At 49.1% G+C, this 17,409-nt stretch overlaps 1 protein-coding gene and 1 long non-coding RNA gene across 3 annotated transcripts in view; one reads left to right on the top strand and one right to left on the bottom strand.

Annotated features, from left to right (window-relative positions):
• The window catches only part of AKAP1 (A-kinase anchoring protein 1), a 34,076-nt gene extending 19,522 nt beyond the window's left edge, over nucleotides 1–14,554 (bottom strand). Inside the window, exon 1 of one of the 2 annotated variants that reach the window (XM_032871999.1) lies at nucleotides 14,427–14,554. The gene's annotated coding sequence lies outside the window, so the exon portion shown is untranslated. Of the gene's footprint in view, nucleotides 1–1,294; nucleotides 1,489–14,426 lie in introns of those variants that run through there. The other variant, XM_032871998.1, reaches the window with a different exon arrangement.
• A 308-nt stretch (nucleotides 14,555–14,862) lies between these two features.
• Nucleotides 14,863–17,409, top strand: part of LOC116875925 — a 39,576-nt gene continuing 37,029 nt past the window's right edge. Inside the window, exons 1-2 of the long non-coding RNA XR_004384290.1 lie at nucleotides 14,863–15,041; nucleotides 16,443–16,644. This is a non-coding gene — a long non-coding RNA (uncharacterized LOC116875925). The remainder of the gene's footprint in view (nucleotides 15,042–16,442; nucleotides 16,645–17,409) is intronic.

Below are 17,409 nucleotides of genomic sequence, written 5' to 3' on the forward strand. Positions count from 1 at the left end.
TCTAGAGCCTTCTGCTAAACAAGAAAATAAATTTCTGGGAACAGTACAAACTGTGGGTCCCAGTGACTAAGCCCGTTTGGCTGCAGTTATTGTGGGGAATAAAAGAGCTTCATGTAGCTGACTGATGGGAAAGCTGATCATCAATACAAGCACTTGGGAGCCGAGCGGCCACCAAGTCCAGCGCGGGCCTGGGCCTGGTCAGTGAGGTCACACGCAATCAGCAATCTAAACGGACTTTTATGTAATGCCCGCTCCAAGTGGAAATATGAATAAATCCATTATTCCAGGCCTATGTGTTCATATCACCAAAGACTCTCCCCAGGTGTTCAACCCAGTCCATCTCTAGAATGCTCAGCCCATCAAGTTGTTGCTGAAGGCCTTTTCGCCTTGAGGGGGTCTTCAAAGGACAGGAAACAGCCACATGATCCAGAACCTGAAGTCCAGGACTTGCTGCCACTGCCTTCAAAGAGCAGATGGCTGTGGGCCAGGTCAAGTCCCCCTCCCCCTCCCCCTCCCCCACTCCACCCCCACCAGTCAGCTGGAGGAAGACCACACACACGGAGGTCTGTGTAAGACCACAAGAGGGCCTTTTGGTTTCTACAGGATGGGTTTACCTGACTCATCAGGTTGAGGCTACACACATACATTCACTCATGTAATAATTCACACATAAATAGGTTTAAGTTGCTGTCAGGAAAAGACTCTGTCCACCAGAAGCTCACAACGCATAATGAAGAATCTGTGTGCGTCTCTCACACACCTGCACCAAGCTGAGCCCGATTTCAGAAGCAGGCCAACAGAACCCAGACAAGACTGCCTCAGAGGCAGCCACAATTTGCTGAGGTTGCAATGGTGAGTTACAGGCATAAATTAAAGTTCTAAACCCAAGATGCCTTTGGGGATGGAAGGGAGCAGCAAGATCCAGACAGTGCAGAACAAGTCCTGGGAGCCAAAGCTGAAGAGCTGGTAGGGGCCAGACAAAAGGAGTTTGACCTTTACTGTCAAGGCAACGGGAAGAAGAGGCAGCAGCTGAAACATGGCCAAAGCAGAGCAGGTCACAAGAGGCAAAGGCCCAGGTGATCTCCAAGTGGAGACTATCTGGCAGCTACTTACTCACTTGAAATGTGACCAGTGTAACTGAGAAACTGAATTTTAAAATTTTATTTAATATTTAAATTTAAATAGCCACATACAGCTGGTGGCTTCCTACAAGAAAGCGCAGTCCTAGAGGTGTTCCCAGCAGACCGGAAACAAACACAAGAGCTGGGTGAATGCTGTGAAAACCAAAGCCTACCTTGTTGGGCAGAGTCTGGTGCTGCCACTGAGGGTGAGGCCGATGGTAAGCTGGGCCACTCCCCCTCAGCAGCATGGCTGGGGCCGGGGAATCAGAGTGCTGGAGCCATGCCTCAGGGATGTAGCTCTCAGCCCAGCCCTGATGTTCAAACAGTTGTTACCTTCAACCGTAGGGGGGCTGTGTGGGCTGTGACTCATGCTGGCACCCTGAAGATTCCAAATTAGCTCACAGTGGAGCTGTGAGGTCCTGCCCCATACTCCCCCCCCCCCCACCCTTCATTGTGATGGCCCCACAGAGCAGCCAGGTGAGGCACCTTGCCTGGCCCAGGCCCATTCCCTATTCTCAGTAGATCAGCTGTCCAGAAGTCACAGAACACTTCCTGGGCTGCTCTCCAGGAAACTGGAGGCTTAACCCAGTGTGTCTGGGTGGGAACACCTGCTCAGTGAAGGTTTTTCCAGCCAAAATGGAGACCCAAAGCCCAATCCCAGGAACTCCAGGTTAAGAAGAGCCAGAAGCGAAAAATCCCCTCTCCGGACATGGTCTCAAATTAAGAGCTGTTTCTCCTCTAGATCAACTATAAATTAAACTAACTCCCAGTTTGGAAAACTTGGTAAAAAGGAGAATTCCATACAAAGGTGACATGCCCAGTCTCCCTCGCTCTGCTGACAGAACACCTGACAGGTCCAGTCTCATTAGGTTTCAAATGATAAAGGGGAGATGGGGGGAAATCAACATTTTCTACAAAGGTCTTCCCACTGCTTCATGGGTGGGGGGGAGGTAGGAATGCAGCTTTCACATGGTTGTGACATCCATCCTGTCCCTTATTCCCAGCTCTTGGCCACCAAATTGCTTTACCAGTAAATTCTGACAGATTTCTGAGGATAGTGATAAAGCAGGTGCCAGGGAAGTATTCCCAGGTACAGAGAGTTCCCAATCATGACCCTGGAACACTACCCAAGACTGCCCGAAAGATAGGAACTTGTGCTCTGACAACAATCTTACCCAAAAATGCTAATGAAGAAGACACACACCTTCAGAAGGAATCAGAAAAGACCGTGTAAGGCAAGCAGACCTTCACACCATCACCTCAGGTAGGCAAAGCAACAGGTGAGACAATGATTTCCCAAATGGCAGATAGTGGAATATGACCAACTCAGAAATCACATAAAGGCCTAAGGTCATTTCTACCCAACAAATATTTATGGGCACCTACAGGGTACAAAGCACAGCAGAACACAGAAATGAAACAGACAGACTGTACTTTTGAGGCACTTTAAAGTCTGTTTCTTTGGGGGCAAAAAACAAACAAACAAACAAAACCAATGACCTTCTTCAGTGGGCCTCTTGGTGCCACTATCTGCCACTGACCAACTGACAACTTTGGTCCAAGAGTCAGGCAAGTATCCTAGCTGGGGCTGGGGACAAACAGAAATGAGGCTGCCAGTTTCCACAGATTAGAATGTTCCAATGTCCCAGGGTGGAGAGGTTGTCAGTTTGAACACCAGCACTGTGAAAGCCAAGAGGGCTTGCTTGGGTTGTCCCATTCAATACGTAGACTTTCATTCCATACCCTTTCTCCTCACTACCTGATGTCCAATCCAGATCCCCTCTCATTGAAACTATTCCATAAAGTGAAGCCAGATAACTCTGCTGGCATGGTGAAAGGATTGTGGGCGCCTCGTTGTCTTTGCTGACTTCCCACCAAGTCTTCAGCCACAACCCAAACCCATCCCTTCAAAAGAACTTGTCCTTGAGCATGAATCAACTTGCTTCTAGTTGGCTGCCCCCCCTCCCCCATTTTTTCCTCAGCAAGCTCCTGAAAACAAGACACCAAGACACCTTGTCCACCAAGACACGGGAGTAATCCAAGAAAGGAGGGGGACACCCATCCACAAAGCAACACAAAAGGGAAGAATGGATTCCCAGGATGAAGGGGAAGCAGAGTCAGGGACAAGGGTGCCTCCCAGGAACAGCATGAACAGCTGAGAACCTGCTGTGTTTAAGCATAATGAGGTACTCAGCTACTGGCCAAGGCTCAGTGAAGAGCTGGAGATCAAGTGAGACATAGACAACGGAGGTAAAGAAACACAGGAAATGAACTAGGAGAGGAAAGGTGGGGGGTGGATACAAGAAAGGAAATAGGGAAAACCAAGAACTTTGAGGCCCGTAAGCAATATTTACATCATAATGTACACTCAACAGCACCTTGACTAGAAGTTGTGCTAGCTACCCCCATGCCAAGAAGATGAGGGGAGAAAAAAAAGTGTAGGAATGAGCCAAGTCCTTACCTTCCAAAGTAGAAAAACAATCACGTAATATTTAAAAAAAAAAAAATTTTTTTTAAAGGAAGAAAGAAAGCAAAGAAAAGCATCCCACCTAGAAATACAGATGTAAGTGGCAAGGAGGACAGCCTAGAAGAATTGAGGGCAGCTGCCTCTAAAGGAGAGGACTGGTCAAGAAACGCTCAGAAGAAAGGGCTTTTCTTTCAAAGAGTAACTGTGTATAACTTGTGTATCAAATCTTTCTACCAGCAGTGCTTTGATAGAACAAAAAATATATTCTTGGGCACCTGGGTGGCTCAATCAGTTAAGTAACTGCCTTTGGCTCAGGTCATGATCCCAGTGTCCTGGGACTGAGTCCTGCATCAGGCTCCCTGCTCAGCAGGGAGTCTCCTCCCTCTCCCTCTGCAGCTCCCCCTGCTTCTGCTCCCTCTCTCTAATATATTAACTATTAAATAGCAAGAGATGCTCTATTACCATAGATTTTTTTTTTTGAAGATTTTTTTTATTTATTTGACAGAGAGAGACAGCAAGAGACAGACTACAAGCAGGGGGAGTGGAAGAGTGAGAAGCAGGCTTCCCCTTGAGCAGGGAGCGGGATGCAAGGCCTGATCCCAAGTCCCTCCTGGAACATGACTGGAGCTGAAGGCAGACGCCTAACGACTGAGCCACCCAGGCGCCCCTCTATTACCACAGACCTTTAGGATTCTTGTTAACCAGTATAGCCTGTAGTGTCAACTCTATGTACAAACTTGGATTGCTTTAATTTTCCCGTAGTTGACGTCAATTCTGCTTCAGAGCCCCCGAAGTGCCCTGCCAGTATGACAGCAGTAACCACAAGAGCAGGGGCTTTAGTGACGGCAAGACCCTCCAGCGCTAAGGTACTGGGGCTCCCCCACCCTCCTGAGGTCTAAACCAGCATCAGGCAGCAGGACCCCTCAGGGTTAGTCGTTGAATAAAGCTTTTAATTCCCACAGCCAGCCAGGTCCAGTGGAGGGGGCTGAGGAGGTGGAAAGAGCCCTCAGAAAGCAAAGGTAGCGGGAGGGGTAGGCAGTCACATTTCAGAGAAGATGCTGTGAAGATACAGCGACCCAATAGCATAAACCTGCAGCCTTGCAAGGGTGTTCAAGGAACGGAGCCTAAGCACCCCTTGTAGATAACAAATTAACTATATTCCTGTGCATTTGGAAGGGTACTAGTGGAGTTAGTCGCTCAGTCACGTGCTCTGTAGTTTAGACGAGGAACTCGGGTCGAGAAGAGCCGGGTTAAGTACGCCTGGCAGAGGGAGCTTCAGACAGAATGGTCAGGGAACGCCTCTCCAAAGGTGGCAGCAGAGCTGGAACAGTGAGGGGTAGCCGTGCCAAGATCTGGGAGGACAGGGAAAGGAGAGGCGAGAAAGTTCCAGGCAGGGAGAACATGTGCCAAAGTACTAAGGCAGGAACACACTTGGCTGACTCAAGGGGCAGCAAGAAGCGGGGAGGGGAAGATGAGGTCGAAGGGCTGCTGCCGGAGAAGTCGCTCTGCACCATCACCCAGCTGAAGCTGCGCTGAAGGTCAAGAACCTGGAGGGACGGTTCACCCAACTTCCTCCAGAGAGGAGAACCCACTTGCTCAGCTCAAAGAGCCAAGGGGCTGCAGTTTCTTTTCGTTTCTTTTTTAAAATTTTTCGAGTGATGCAGTTTTGAAATTTATTTTTTTAAGAGTATTTATTTATTTGAGAGAGAGAGAGAGAGAGCATGAGGGGGGTGAGGGGCAGAGGGAGAAGCAGACTCTCCACCAAGCAAGGAGCCCAACGCAGGGCTCAATCCCAGGTCCCTGGGATCATGACCTGAGCCGAAGGCAGACACTTAACTGACTGAGCCACCAGGCATCCCTTGATTTTTATTTTTGAAGTTTTATTTAAATAATCTCTACAGGGGCACCTGGGTGGCTCAGTGGGTTAAAGCCTCTGCTTTCAGCTTGTGTTGTGATCTCGGGGTCCTGGGATCGAGCCCCGCATCGGGCTCTCTACTCAGCAGGGAGCCTGTGTCCCCCTCTCTCTGCCTGCCTCTGCCTACTTGTGATCTCTTGTTTGTCAAATAAATAAATACAATCTTTATAAATGAATAAATTATCTCTACACCCAACACGGGGTTCGAACTCACAACCCTGAGGTCAAGTTGCATGCTCTTCCAGCTGAGCCAGCTAGGCGCCCCTATAGTTTCTTAATTAATAAACAGAAGCAAATTCTGGAATCTATTTCAGAAATACAGTGCTTCTCTGGCTGGTAGATTAGGTACACACTACATGATCCAATAGGGGCTCACTTTCTACTTGGGAGTTCTCAGCAAATGCATTTGCCAGGAAGCCCTGGGGTCACACCACTCATTGGCCTTGGAGCCAACGCTAGGCCCTCACCCTAGCACCCCCCCCCCAACTCCACCAGATGAATCTGTCCAAGAAGGCAGTCCAGCCCCACGGAGCAGATGGGAATGGAGGCACGCATGCACACGCGCACACACACACACACACACACACACACACACACGCACCCCTTGCTACTTCTTTGAATCAGACTTTGCAAAAACAACCTCGGTCTCCAGCCAACATAAACCATAGGCAACAGAGGGCCTTATACGGCTTGAAGGTTTCTTAATCAGAAAAAGATAGATGGGCTGGAGTTGGCAACTCCAAGTTAGAGGATAGGAGGAACAGAAAAAAGGGGGAGAAGGCAGGATGGTGCTGAGGAGCAGAATTCATCAAACTCCTTCATATCTCTTCAGCTTCTGTAGCCCCCCAGTGAGAATTCCTAGTAAGGGGCATGGCTCTTACTGCCTCTTGTTTTGTTTTGGTTTTTAAGCCAGGAGACGCCGGTAATCAGGCTGCAACAGAACCACAGTTTGACAGACTTTTTAGTGTCTGTGTGGAGGACCTCTCTTGAGTCAGGTGACTTCCTATGAAAGTGGGATAATGTCATTTTTAGAGAAACTGGCCACTAGGGCAGTAAGAGGTCCTAAAACCAGGGAGTTCCCGGACTCCTGGGCTGCCTCTGCCACAGATCCAGAACAGAAAAGGCAGCCCCAGGGAACTTTTAGGCAACTACCACTCCACACACACCCCACGAGAGTTTTTAGGGTGACTTTATTCTCCTCACCACCCCGCCCCCCACACTGACTGGGAGACCGCAGCAGCGTCCACACCAGGACCTGTTTGTATGCTGAAACCACATGTACTTGGCCTTCCTAAAGGATGCCACATGCTAAAAATAGCACACAGCACAAGCCTGGCTGGGTGGGCCTCACCAAAGTCAAAGGACAAAGCAAGGAGGTTATTCTCAGCACAGCCTTTTCTCATCAGAGCTCAAGGCACGTCAGGGTGCAGGCCTCCTTCCAAGGCAGCTCAGGAAGTCACTCCTACTCCTTTCTCTGTGGAGGGACAGGAAGGAGGTCTACGGAAGACTGAACTGGCCTTCAGATCCATCGTCCCAGGCCAAGGCTACAGGAGACGGCGTAGGGGTGGCAGTGCAGCATGCTGGGGATTGGGCTTGAACAGATCTGTGCCTCCTCTGGCAGAGACAGACCAGGCTACTCCTAGGTGACAGCCTGTTGAGGGCTCAGGGCTGGGTCTCATGACCTCCATGTGAGGTCCCACAGGCCACATTATTATGAGCCAAGGAATGACCGACTTGAGATTGTCTTTTCAGCCAGGTGACTGAACTACACCAGAAGTCTGCAGAGCCATTTCCAGGCCCTAAGGCACAGCTGCCTAGCCTACAAGTCTGTCTTAGTCACACTCATCATTTGTGCCACTCAAAGGCACTGGACAGTTGCATAACTTGGAGCTAAAACCTGACTTTGGAAAGACAAGAGCATTAGAGTAGGATCCTGAACTTCAGTTTCCCATAAAATGAAAATATCCTGCAAAATGGGTTACAAATACCTCCACGGGGCTGTTAATGAGGCTGATGACTCAAAACACTGAAGAGCTTGACTGTTTGTGGAATACATCATTTCAATCTTAGGAACCCAGTTTTATTTTCCAGATGAGGATGGAACAGTAACAGGGCAGTAAGAAACCATCTCTAAGAATGCAGCTAGAGAGAGAACCCTCACTTAAATGCAAAGCAGCCCTGTGTCCCCAGGTCAGCTTAGTTTTCTGAGGGCCTCAGCTCCCTCACACGCAAAGGAGAAATACTTTACCTCCTAGGATTGAGATAAAATAAAAAGGGAACATAGCTGACTCTCGAACATGGGTTTGAATTGCATGGGTCTGCTTGCATGCAGATTTTGGGATGTAGTACATTACCATAAATGTTTTCTCTTCCTTATGATTTTCTTAATAACATTTTCTTTTCTCTAGCTTAACTTTTTTGGTAAGAATACAGTAGAGAACACACACAACATACAAAATATGTGTTCATTGACTGCTACGTTCCCGTAAAGCCTCCATTGGCCTGTTAGTCTATTAGTTCAGCTTCTGGGGAGTCAAAGTGATTTTTTTTTTACTGCACGGGATGGGATGGGGTGGTGCGGCTGGTGCCCCAACCCCCATGTCATTCAAGGGTCACTGTAGTTTGAAAAAAAAAAAACAAACAAACAAACCCTAAGATGCCAGGTGTACAGTAGATTCTGTATCCTATGCTGGCTGGGTCTGGGACAAGAGAGCTCTCACATTATATGCCAGTCTAGCAGGGTTCAAACTAGGCATGCCCAAGATTGGATGTGAGGGTATCTGGAAGTAAAGCTCACTCCCCAGAGCTAGCCCACACCTACACTTCAGGACCCCCACTGTGGCCCAACCTTATGAATGGCTTCATAAAAACAGGCCTCCTAACACCCAGATGGACTGGAGAGGCAGAATGAAAAGGACATTTGTTCGTAAGGTGCCTGCAAATCTGGTCCAGCCTTGGTCCCACAGTGGGATCCTACAGGAAGTCACCAGGTGGGTGAGTGGAGGGCCAAGTAGCAAATTCACAGTGAGCAAAGGCCTCAGACAACCAGCAATAATAAGTTTTAAGATAATAAATAAGTTAATAAATAATAAATAAGTTTTCAAACCAAAACAGCTTTCTGAGGGCTTAGCATCTGCCTCTCCCGTTTTGCGCTCCCATCCCCAGCCTCCTTACTATGTTCTTCTCTAGAACCATTTCTTAATTGATCACTGCCCTCCAAACTGGCAAACCAAAACCTGTTGAACAAACCATACATAGAGCTGATAAATAATGTCACCAAAACTGTGGATTCGTGGACTCTATAGAGGACTAAGCCCAAACATGTGATGCTTTACAAGGTGAGACAATTAAGCTTTTACAGTTGGCCCAAAGCTAAGACCAGCACTGTCCAACTAGAACCTTCCGTGATGGTGAAAATGTTCTAAAGCCTGCCCTGTCCAATACTGGCCACATGAAGATACTGAGCACTTGAAATGAGACTAATGTTACCAAGGAATGGGTTTTTAAATTGTATTTAATGCTTAGAAGTTTTTGTTGTTGTTATTGTTTTTTAAAAGATTTTATTTATTTGACAGAGAGAGAACAAAAGCAGGGGGACACACCAGAGGGAAGCGAGGGAGAAGCAGGCTCCCTCCTGAGCAAGAAGCCCAACTTGGGGCTGGATCCCAGGACGCTGGGACCACAACCCAAGCCAAAGGCAGATGCTTAACAACTGAGCCACGCAGGTGCCCCTAATGCTTAAAAGTTTAAAATTGAAGCAGACAGGCATCACTGGTTGCCACCCTACAGGACAAGGCAGCTCTAGACCCTCTCCCCTAAGGGTAGGTTTAGGAGATAAGAATAGAAATTAATAAAAAATAATAATAATAAATAAGAGGTGCCTGGCTGGCTCAGTCAGAGGAGTATGCAACTCTTGATCTTGGGGTCGGGAGCTCAAGCCCCATGTTGGGTATAGTGCTTACTTACATAAATTAAAAACTTTTAAAAATATAGCACTGTAGGATGCCTGAGTGGCTCAGTTGGTTGGACGACTGCCTTCGGCTCAGGTCATGATCCTGGAGTCCCAGGATCGAGTCCCGCATCAGACTCCCAGCTCCACGGGGAGTCTGCTTCTCTCTCTGACCTTCTCCTCACTCATGCTCTCTCTCACTGTCTCTCTCTCAAATAAATAAATAAAATCTTTAAAAATATATATATAGCACAGTAGCATTGAAAAGCTAAGAGAACTTGAGATGCACTTAAAACAGTGGACTATGGCTTTTGGGGTGGGGGGGCTTTGACTTACACTATCCACAAAGCCATGCTTCCTAGCCCAAACACATCCCTGCCCATACACACCCCAGCAGGTAAATCCACCCTGCAGTATCCCAGAGGCACTCTAAGGAGCAGAATCTGAACACTCTTGACTGATGTTGATCAACCCTCCTTTTACCAGCTGAAGAAACTGAGACCCCAGAAGGGTCTAGAGACACAGCCAGGTTTCAGTCCTGAAAGCTGTCGTCGTCCCACCGCACCCCCCCCAACCCCCGTCCTCATCCCTCAAACCAGGGCTCTTGCCAGCTAAACCCAGGGTTGAAACAATTCTCATTCCTAGGTCCTCAGCCTTTGCATTTTGACTCCCACAACTCACCTGGGGCTCTGCTTTGTTCCTGAATGCTATGGGCCTCAGTAACACGGGGCTGAGTGAAGGCAGGCAGCCAGTCTTACCAGATGGGGACAGAGTGTTTACTACCAACTGCTGTAAACTACCAAACTGAGCTGTAGAAATATCCAAATGGCCAGGATTTGGACAGAAAGAAGACCACTTAGCAGGAGGAAAAGAAAGTTAAGGAAAAGGACACCATGAAAGCTACTTATTACTGAAAGCCAGTCTTCAAAATGCTGCATAACATACACTCCTTCACTCCAACAATCTGCTTAGAAAGCAACAGAAAGATTAGGAGAAAAGCCCACGGATTTGACTATTCCTTGGTTCTTCTCACAAAAGCCCTCCAGAGGACCTAGTTTAATATTTATACTGGCCATTGAAACAATCCCAATTGACCTCCAGCATCACCCGCCTCAATTGTACTCAGAGGTGTGAGGATTAAAGGATCAAGGAGGTGTTTGCATGTAACTCTCCCAGCACAAGACAGTAACTGTCAAGGAAAAGGCATCCTCTAATTTATAGTTCCCACATCCCCACCAGCTAGCTACCTCTTCAGCCAGATTCTGTCCCACTCAAGACACTGCCACTGATCCTGTTTTCCACAACCCAAAGTATAAAATCAGGTATTGGAGCCAGCAGAGCTGCTCTGTGGAGCGCCACAAACAATGGGTATTTCATGTTAAATGATCATAAAGGTGAAACCTGCATGAAGCATTACACCAGAAAGGGCTGTGGAAAAAAAAAGAACTTGCCTTAGAAAGCCAAGGTTAGGATTTAAATACATCCCACGCAGATTAGCAGCTCAAACCACAGGAGAGGATTTCAGTGGGACAAGAGGCCCAGAGGACCCCTGCCTTCCCAGAGCAGAGGAAAACAGAATGGCAAACAGAAGGTGGCTTACTCATACACAAAACTGACTTCCTTACAACAGCACAGCAGACCAAGCTACAGAGAGGTCCTCTTCTTCTGCAAGCACAGCGAAGGTTAGGAAGGAGTGGCCTGGGGAGAATGGGCAGGAAGGCACCAGCTGGCCAGGCACATGGGGTGCCCACTCCTCAAAACCCTGAAACGTGTACTCAACCAAATCATGTTGCTTCAGGCTAGAGCCAGGAGGCTGGGAGCAGTGTGGGGAAACCAATTTGCTTTCCTTCCAACCAAGTATCCAGGTCAGAGGCTAGCGAGGAGGGGTATCCTTAATAAAATCCAAATCACTGAAGTGATTCAAGAGAAATTAACGTTAATCTCAGAGATTCTTTAGGAGGAGAAAAAAAGCAATTCTTGAACAGCCATCATGAACCAGGCACAATGCCCAGTCTAAAATATAATCTCAATCTGTCTTTAGGATGAGAGGGAACACTGTAAAGGCTAAAACTAGTCTTCACCCACAAACGAGGGCTATGGCCAGGCCTGGGTCCAACACCCACAAATAATTTAGATTACCAGCTACAGCAAAACAGACTGCTTTAAAATATTGATGTTCAGCAACCTTACACCAGAGCCACATCTACCTGGCATCTGAGCAGGTCCCATTGACAGCAGACACCTTTGTGCTCACCCTACAGGGGCCAGGAGTTGCTGTACTTCCTAGAAAATGGCTGGGCGGAGGAAAGGATATTCATACAAAAGGCTCTAGGGACCAAGATACGTGTCACTCAAGGGCTTAGATGGGATCTATTATCTGCAAATTTGGAGCCATCGCCTAGCAATGTGCATGACAAAGGAGCCAGTTTAATCCAGGTAGGCACCGAGGCTTCAGTGATTTGCATATTTGTAGGATCAAAAGGCCCTCTCAGATCCTAGAGCCATATTTCCTCTGAGAATACACCCCAGAATTACTTCCCAGAACCCACAAAACTAGTTAAGAGGTGGAAGAGGTGGGGCGCCTGGGTGGCTCAGTGGGTTAAAGCCTCTGCCTTCGGCTCAGGTCATGATCCCAGGGTTCTGGAATCGAGCCCCACATCGGGCTGTCTGCTCCGCAGGGAGCCTACTCCCTCTTCTCTCTCTCTCTGCCTGCCTTTCTGCCTACTTGTGATCTCTGTCTGTCAAATAAAGACAGAGATTGAAAAGTTGAGGTGGAAGAGGTTAAAGTTCAACACAAAAGCCCCCCCCAAAACATAATTTCACTTGTTCCCAGTGCTCAGAACGTTTTTTTAAGTTTTATTTATTTTTTAGTAATCTCTACACAATGTGGAACTCAAACTCACAACCCCAAAATCAAAACTCGCATGCTCTACCCACTGAGCCAGCCAGGTGCCCCTCAGAAAAAAAAATTTTTTAAGATTTTATTCATTTGACAGAGAGATCATAAGTAGGCAGAGAGTCAGGCAGAGAGAGAGGAGGAAGCGGGCTCCCCACTGAGCAGAAATCGCGTTGCGGGGCTCGATACCAGGACCCTGAGACCACAACCCGAGCAGAAGGCAGAGGCCTTAACCCACTGAGCCCCAGGCGCCCCCAGAAAATATTAAATAATCAGCAGGTGAACTACTTGAATGCCAGAAACAAAGAAATGTGAAAAATGATCAAATCATGCTCATGCTATCATCTATCCACTCATTTCAAAGGTGCTCTGTGCCTTTAAGAGCAAAGGGGATGGGTGGTGCTTACTAAGAGTCCGAGCTTTGCTTTCTGAATAGTTTAAAAAAAAAACACAACAAACTAATTTGAGAAGCACTTGGTTACAAGAACACAGTAAGGTTACCAGTTGCTAGAGTTAACAGCTTTTTGTGAATGGTGTTCCTTGATCAGTAATTGCGACAAAGGGGGGAGGGGGGAGGGGGATAGGAAACCAACAGATATGACCGTACCAGGTGTCAAGCAGCCCAGATTCCCCTGCAAGAGATAAATTTAAAAACAAAGTAGCCTACACTTCAGTAGGGAAAAGATAGTTGGCTTAACCTAATTGCTCTGTCCATACCCACTACCCGGCTGGAGCTGCCTTCACTAACACCTGGGGTGAAGAGCACCGGGTTTCTGTTAGCCGCGGCCAAGCGGGAGGAAGGCACCAGCCAACCTCGGCATCTCTGCAGGAGAGATCTCGAAAGACCCAGGGGTTCCAGCAGTCCCGGGTCTGTTCGACACCGCCCACCATCAACAGCGCCTTTCCTTCTCTAAGCCTCCCTCGGAGGTGGGGGATAGGGAGGGACTGTACCTTAGGGCACAACGGAACTGGTGAGAGCCTGCCCCGAGGCGTTCAGACCACAGTCTTCCCAAGCCCATTTTGACCCATAACCCCGAAACTAGCGTGGTCCCTCCACACCGCGGGCCGGGGGGGGGGGGGCGGTGGTGCAGGCGGAGTGTGACACGTGACCCACGCGCCCCGGGGCATGAAGTCCGCGGGCACAACGGCCAGGACAACCTCCACCTCTCCCGACACCCTTGAAGGGGCTGCATATGCTAATCCTCTCGAGAGACACCAAGCCCTTGACCTCAGGACCCTAACTCGGTTCCAAAGGTCCCTGCCCCCAAAACCTTTCCAATCACCACGGTGCCCTAGCCCATCCTCCGCGTTCCGCAAATCAACCCTCTTCCCAGGTTCGCCGAACTGAACTCCCAGGGGCTAGGCTACCTGCACGGGTTTGCCACCACCGTGCCTAGGTGGGGAGCAACCCAGCGCGAGCTTAAGGGGCCCAGAAGTTGGATAAGGTTCCTGAAGTGACCATTTCAACTCCAGCCCTTCAGGAGGAAGAAAGGGTGCCCGCGGGCCTCGGGGCACCTCCTCGCCCTTACGAGCGCCTGGCCCTGCCCACAGCCCGCCCCGCCGCCGCCTCTCCCAGTTCCCACTTGGGTACACACGACCTTTGAAAAGTAAACGCGTGTGGGGTTGGGCGACCTTGGGTGGGACGCGCTCGGGTCTGTCTCACGGGAGGGAGTGCACGCTCGGGGAAAGTTAAGTCGCAGAGGGGTGCCCCGGGCGCCGCGTCCTCGCCTCCCTACCCCCAGAGGGCTGTGACGCGCGTGGGGGGCACCATGCGGCCGCAGGCCATGGCTCCAGCCGCGCACACGCGACCTGTCAGCAGGGGCCCGCGGGCAGACAACCCCGGCGGGGGAGGAAGAGGGGGCGCGCAGGCGACGACAGCGAAAGGGCCTGCTTGACAGCAGGCGATGGGCCAGATCCCCTCCTCAGGCTCTCGGCTTCCGCAGCCTAGCGCCTCCAGGACACCTGGAGCGCGCGTCGCACACCGCACCTGCACCCTAGACTCCCAGCGCCCGACGGCGCCGCCCTCGGGGGCCTGGCAGGTGGTCCTCGCGCCAGCCGCCCGGGAGGCCCCAACTCACCAGGTCCTCGGCGACAGTCGGGATGCAGAGTCCTCGCCCGCCGCCGCCCCCCCCACCCCCGGGCCCAGCAGCCCAGCCCCGCTGCGCTGCGGCCGCTCCCCCACGTGCTTGCCCAGGCCGGAGGAACACAGAGACATTAAATACTGAGGACGCGCAGCTACGTGCCCGCTGCGCGACGCAAGGCCCCGCCTCCCGCCCTGGTGCCCCGCACCGCCCCACTCACCTGCGCGTGCGCGCCTCCTGCCTCTCCCGCCCGCGCTTCTCCCAGCTGCGCCAGAGAGGGCGCGGTCTGGAGCGCCTCGCCAACATCCCGCAGCGGCCGCCGGCAGCCTGGCCTCTCTCGGGCTCTCGCGAGAGGAAGTAGAATCTCGGCGGGGTTGGAGAGAGCGGCCTGGCTGGAGCCTGGAGAGACGTCGCGGAACCTCAGAGGTCTACCCGGCGAGCGCAGCGTGGGGTCTCCTGCCTCAGCTCTGGGCGGTTTCCCGGCGTCAGTTAGACAATCTGCCTGCGGCGTCGCGGACAGCCTCCTGGAAAAGGCGGAGTGGCCTGGCCGGGGAGGGGCAGGGCTCCCCTTTGCTTCCCAGGAACTGTCAGTACTTCGTAACGCATAATCAGGTGGCCATTAATAATTGTTCAATAATGACTGCAGAATAGGGAGTACCTCGCACTACTCAAATACAACTTTTTTGCCCATTTTCACATTCGGTGAGGTTGAACTGAAACAAACACTTTCTTCTAAATGGGTTTGAGTTTTGGAAAAATTCCTGTGAAGAGGTGGTCAGTCACCACGAGTCACTAACTCTGCCAGGAAACTTGGGAAAATAAATTGCCCCCAGACAAGTGAACAGGATGGGTCGCAGTTGGCTGGGCCTGTTCTCAGTCTTAAGAAATAGGGACGTGAAGTAAACATTTGGGCCAAATACAGAAAATAGATCATGCTAACCATTAACCATTGTTTGGGAAAACGCTTCATTCATCCTCATTAGTGACCAAAATGCAAATTTAAATGACAATGAGATACCATTTACTATTGAGTTTTAAGTATAAATTCATATATATATATATATATATATATGAATCCCAGTTGCATGCTGCGATTAGTGTTATGAAGGAAACAAAGAGGAAGTTGAAATAGGAAAGAAATAGCAAGGTTCTATGGTTCCAAAAGACATAGGGTAAAACTTAAACTGAAACCTAGTGGATGAGAAGGAACCAGCCTTGCAAATAGCATTTGGGAATAAGGATTAGGAAGTATTCCCAGCAGAGGCAACAACACAGGCAAAAGGAAGAAACAGCTTCTAGTGAACTAGAAGGTCAGTGTGGATAGAATATATAGTGGGGGTTGAGCGCAGTGCTGGAAAAAGAAGGTTGCAAACAGGTAAAAGAAGGTTGCAAACTGGGGAGAGGATAAGAGAACTAGACCACCTTATAAACTATAGTAAAGCTTGGATTTTATTCTACTCTGCTTAGCCCCAAAGCCGAGCATGCTTCCACCTCAGGACCTTTGCACTTGCTATTTCCTCCGACTGGAATATTCTGCAGACTACACTCACCTCTTTCAAGTCCTTTGCTCAGTGGTCAACTACTCAGTCTCAGTGAAACTTTCTCTGTTCTCCCTATTTAAGATTGTAATTAGACATATGTGTGCGGGTGCACACCCCCACCCACACAATTCTCTGTCCCTCACCCCTTCTTTATTTTTCTTCACGGCACTTACCACTATCTACATTCTATATACTTCATTTATTCGCAAGAGCTGATATCATTGGGGGCATGACATATGGAGGGCACTCAGTAAAAAAAGCATTTAGTGAATAAGCAGGAATCCATTTTAAAAGGTTAAGTAGAAAGTAATACTAAGAGTGCATAGGTGGCTCAGTCAGTTAAGCATCTGACTCTTGATCTCAGCTCAGGTCTTTATCTCTGGGTCCTGAGTTCAAACCCTGCGTTGGGTGTGGAGCCTACTTTAAAAGAGAGAGAGAGAGAATGATACAATATAACTTCTGTTTTTAAAAGGAAGCTGAAGCTGCTATGGAAAGAATGGATTAGAAGACCAGTACAGAAGCAGGGAGACCAGAAGAGAGACTGCTACAATGAGCCAGATGAGAAAATGTGCTGGCCTGAGCTAAGAGTCATGGCAGTGGGTATGCAGAAATGGCTTTGAACACAATGTATATTTTGGAAGAAGTACCAACAAGACTACTTCACTCATGTTGAGGTAAGGAAAAGGGAACAATTAACAGTCCTTCCTCTGGCTTGAACCACTATGTTAAATGGGGTATAATTTATTGAGATGAGGGAAGATGGGGACAGTGAATCATTGGTTTTATTTGGGACCCACTATATATATAGTGTTTTGTGACTGTCAAGTGCAAATAAGTAGTTAAGTTGTATATGCACATCTGAAGTTCAAAGTGGCAGAAGTTGGAAATACAAATTTGTGTTGAAAATCATTTAAAAAAGTGGATATTTTAGGGGCACCTGGGTGGCTCAGTGGGTTAAGCCTCTGCCTTCAGCTCAGGTCATGATCTCAGGGTCCTGGGATCAAGCCCCACATGAGGCTCTCTGCTCAGCAGGGGGCCTGCTTCCCCCTCTCCCTCTGCCTGCCTCTCTGCTTGCTTGTGATCTCTCTCTCTGTGTCAAATAAATAAATAAAATATTTTTTTTAAAAGTGGATATTTTAAAGAAAGACAATGCCCTGGTGGTGGTGGAGGGATGGAATGTCTACGGGGGAGAACCTGGGAAAATGATGTCCAAGCTGTTATGTCCTGGAAGGATTGGTAGGAAAAAATGGGGGGAAGGAGGAAGTAGAAGAAAGAGGGAGGCAAGACTATGAATATGGTTATGAGGAGGGGCAGAAAAGCAGGAGGAAATAATATCAATGTGTTAGTCCTATCCTAGGTGTGGTCACATGAGCGAAGGAAGAGGTAAAGTGGGGTAACTGGAGTGCTAGGGAAAGTGTAAGACACAGTTCACGGGGCGG

This window comes from Lontra canadensis, unplaced genomic scaffold (genome assembly GCF_010015895.1).
Source record: "Lontra canadensis isolate GAN:19392208 unplaced genomic scaffold, GSC_riverotter_1.0 scaffold43, whole genome shotgun sequence".
Lineage (NCBI taxonomy): Eukaryota > Metazoa > Chordata > Mammalia > Carnivora > Mustelidae > Lontra > Lontra canadensis.